Below are 4,717 nucleotides of genomic sequence, written 5' to 3'. Positions count from 1 at the left end.
GTAGTCGAACGAGAAGCGGACGGACACAAATTCCACCTTCAAAAGCCGGTCTATTATGTGTCCACTGTCCTCACTCCCTGCAAATCACGGTACCCGCATTATCAAAAGATTGCGTACGTGGTATTCATGGCATCCCAGAAGCTACGACACTACTTTCAAGAGTGTTCAATAACAGTAGCCTCGGAAGTACCACTTAACGATATTATAAACAACCGTGACGCAACGGGCCGGATTGCGAAATGGGCCATCGAGCTCCTCCCGTTCGACATAACTTATAAGCCATGACGAGCCATCAAGTCACAAGTTTTGGCCGACTTCATCGCAGAATGGACGGAGGCCGAACTCCCTAAAGAGTACGGCACATATTCAAATTGGATCATGCATTTCGACGGCTCCAAAATGTTGGCCGGACTGGGGGCTGGCGTCGTCTTGACGTCCCCCACAGGAGACACAGTTCAATACATACTACAGATTATGTACATGGACTCCAACAATGCAGCCGAATATGAGGCCCTTTTACATGGTCTTCGGATGGCAGTATCCATGGGCATCGAACGCCTAGAGGTGCGCGGGGACTCGAACCTCGCAATCTCCCAAATAAATGGAGACTTTGATGCCAAGGATCCAAAAATGGCAGCTTACCGCAATGCCGTCCTAAAAATGTCAGCTCGGTTCGAGGGGCTTGAATTTCACCATATAGCCCGGGAAAATAATCAGGCGGCAGATGTCCTGGCACGTATCGGCGCAAAACGCGATGTAGTCCCCCCCAACATCTTCTTGGAAAGGCTGTTCAAGCCATCCGTGGCATGGGAAGGGGAGCCGAACAATAACAGCCCGGACCCAAGCGCACAGCCCGACACCGAACATTCTGACACAATCAGAGGCTCTGCCAATGAAATAACACCTTCAGCCCACGTAATAATGGCCGTCATCGCCCCGTGGATAGAACCATTCCTCGCCTACCTTACTAGGCAGGAACTCCCCGAGGACCAAAATGAGGCATGCTGCATAGTGCGGCGATCCAAAGCCTACAGAGTCCACGAGGGAGAGCTTTATAAGAAAAGCACCACCGGAGTCCTTCAAAGGTGCATCTCCGAAGAGGAGGGGTGGAATCTCCTGGCTGAAATTCATGCCGGACTCGGCGGTCATCACGCTGCAGCCCGGTCCCTTGTAAGCAAGGCCTTCCGTACAGGCTTTTATTGGCCGACGGCCCGGGCAGACGCTCGGGACTTAGTCCAACGATGCACCGGTTGCCAGCTCTTTGCAAACCAAAGCCATATGCCACCCACCGCCTCCAAAGCATCCCCATCACTTGGCCCTTTGCGGTCTGGGGGCTTGATATGGTTGGACCCCTTAAAGGCAGAACCCACAAGCACAAATACTTACTGGTCATGGTGGATAAGTTCACCAAATGGATAGAAGCCAAGCCTATTAAGATGGCCGAATTCGGACCTGTGATAGACTTCATATCCGGGGTTGTACACCGTTATGGCGTCCCCCACAACATCATCACTGATAATGGCACGAACTTTACGGCCGACGAGGTAAAACTCTGGTGCAAAAACATGGGCATAAAGCTCGATTATGCTTCCGTCTATCACCCACAAACTAACGGCCAGGTCGAACACGCAAATGGTCTTATCATGAGCGGCCTTAAAACCAGATTAGTGCGGTCCCTCAAGGAATCTAACACGCACTAGGTAGAGGAGCTCGACTCCGTACTCTGGGGGCTGCGGACCACGCCGAATCGTACCACCGGATACGCACCATTCTTTATGGTGTACGGCGCAGAGGCAGTTTTGCCTTGCGGCATAATTCATGACTCACCTCGAGTGCGCATGTACGAGGAAAGAGAAGCCGAGCTCAATCGACAGGACAGTCTGGACGCATTAGAGGAGGAGCGTGACGTGGCGAAAGCCCGTTCCGCATTCTATCAACAGCAAGCTCGAAGATACCAAAGCAGAGAAGTACGGGCCAAAAATTACATCGTTGGCGAATTAGTTCTACGCCTGCCGGACAAGAAAAAGGACAAACTCAAGCCCAAGTGGGAAGGTCCCTTCATAATTGACCAAGTCCTGACTAGTGGAGCGTACCGCCTGCGAAACGCATCGGATAACCGACTCGAGCCGAACCCATGGAACGCAGCCCGTCTCCGAAGATTCTATGCCTAGCGCCGGATCCTGTGTCCGTCTCCTTACTCTGTCCATTTTTTATATACTTTTCATCTTACATTTCTCTCCTTCTCTCTTTTTCTCTCTCTTATACCTTTAAAGGCTCATAAATTGACGCGCTATCCGCTCTCAGTAAACCTGGGGGCTTCTTTAAACAGAAGCTTATTTATACGGGCTTCATGCCCAACACATGTGTCAAACTTCCGCATGTACCTTTTATTCACCATTATATGCATCGATATGACTTAAGTTTTGGCCAAGCTGGGTTGCCTGGCTCCTGTGCTTACCCCTACGTTCCCGATTGTTCGACTAGGTGGTAAAGGGAGCACCTCTGTGATTGTTACTGCCGGGTCAGCCGGACGTGTACATCAGACTGGGTGAAGCCGAAAGCTAGCGTTCTTAAGAGAATATTCGGTCGGTGAACTAAAGATGATCTTTTTATTTATCTATGTTCCCCCAGGTGTTTTTCCTGCGTTTCTTTTCACAGCATGGACATGCACTTTAGGGCATGCCCCCAGGGAAAGGAACCCCTAACGGAACTATTCTCCCCGGAAGATGTTTCTTACTAACCATGTAATATAACATAACTAGTCGGGCATTTGTCTGTTCACGCACTAATGACCCCTACGTCTGGTCTCCACACATTCCCCGGTTCTTATATAACCGCATGGGAATTCGGACACACTCCGGACCGTAGGTCCCGAGGCTGAAGCGAAAAGGTCGGCCATGACAAATGATCTACAATCCGGCTAGAAGGCATTATAAATGTCAATTCAATTACATAGTCATTTTGACTGATTGTATTCCTCTTCAATACCATCTAACAGGCTGTCTAATTTACAGTCCTTCTGGGAATACTTTGCGGCCAACTCTACTTGGCCGTACACTAAGCTTACAGGGATCTCCTTCCCATCGGGCCCTATAGGACCGACCTCGGCCATGTGGTTGGGGTCAGCCTTTGAGTACCGCGTCTTCACCATGGCCCAGGCTTCCCTAGCGCCTAGACAGCAGGCCAATATCTTCCACAATCGGAAGCGCCGCCGTGCTCCATTTAGCTTCCCCGCAAGCTCTCCAAGACCTTCGGGCATGGAGACGGATGGCCACAGGGCCTGGGCGACGCCTTGCATCGCCTGCCGAACTCGATCGAGCAGTTGCGAGAGCTCAGGAAGAAGGTCACCCGTAGAACCGGGCATCTCCTCTGCAGGACGACCTGTTAGCACACCTACAGACATTGCTCTGTTAGTCGACTTCCTCGCCGAACTTTCTTTCAAAAGGTTCGTTCAAGAACTTACTAAATATGCCGCGCTGAAGCCGCTGATTCTCCTACACGAAGTCTGACAGCTGGGCACGAACATCTTTCAGCTTGACGCCTAGCCGGGTGTTGGCATCTTGGAGAACGTTCTTCTCCCCCATCACCTTTTATTCATGTCTCGGGGGCTACTGCTACATATATATTTACCAAAATTTTCTTACCCGTATGTCTTTTACATATTCCTCCGTGGCCCTGGCTAGACCATTTTGAGCGGCACGGAGGTGCCCATCTCCCGAGTTGAAGGCATCTAACGCCCCTTGGGATAAACAAGCGTCCTGAAGAATTGTCCGGTGATGCCTGTGGTTCATAGCATTCTTCACCTCAGAGTTGGTGGCAGACAACCCGTCCACATCCTCCGTCGGAGGAGTGTCTGGTGCGCGCCTTGCGTTCGCCTCTGCCTCCGAACAAGGCTTTGGAGCCTGGCTGGTGGAGGCGCGATTGGCAGCCTCTCCGGGTATAGTCCGGCGAGGTCTCTTTGTCCTGAAGAGAGCACGAGTATCAATGTGCCTCGAAGGTATAACACGTTGGATAAGGGGGCGCGCCATACCATTGCGCTGACGCCTCGGTCCGGACTGCACTTCTTTTCGGCCCACGGGGCCCCACGGCCCCTCGTTCGCTTGTCACCGCAGGTTCGGCCTTCCGCCTTAAAAACCTCCCCTGCAAAGTTCGGTTGCAATCAGGAAACTGAACACGAGTGGGCGGACACCTATCCGGGGTACTAGGACTTCGATCTCAGGTACCTGGCGCGTCAGGATTAGCCCTGGGTAATCGGCCGTAATGGCCACCAAGGCGTTGTCCTCGCTCAATTGCTGGAACACTCCATCAATCAGCTCCACAGACATGTCCGGATCCTCTTGAGAGGCCGGGTCGAGGGACCGTCCTGGGTCCTCGGGTTGTGGAGGCGGGCTTCTTATTTCCTTAACAGCCCGGCGTAGTTCCTGTGTTGAAGTCATCAGACTAAATATTTAACAATGGGAATACTAAATGGATGAGCAAGTAAATACGACCACTTACCCAGCTTGGGGGATTGTGCATAGAGAATCCACCCTGTGGGTTGACGGGGAGAAATTCCTCCTCTTCTCCCTTGTACAAAGTGGACAAGATCTTTAATAGAGCAGCAACTGAATCTGGCCCCTTACGGCCATAGCGGGTGGCGTCGTCCTCCCCGTTGAAATACCACATGAGGTGGCTTCTATACCGAAGCGGCTGCACCCCCCGCATGATGCATTCGGCC

The sequence above is a fragment of the Triticum dicoccoides genome, chromosome 2A (assembly GCF_002162155.2).
Source record: "Triticum dicoccoides isolate Atlit2015 ecotype Zavitan chromosome 2A, WEW_v2.0, whole genome shotgun sequence".
Taxonomy (NCBI): Eukaryota; Viridiplantae; Streptophyta; class Magnoliopsida; order Poales; family Poaceae; genus Triticum; species Triticum dicoccoides.
The sequence above is the reverse complement of the archived record's forward strand: the minus strand, read 5'-3'. Positions refer to the sequence as shown.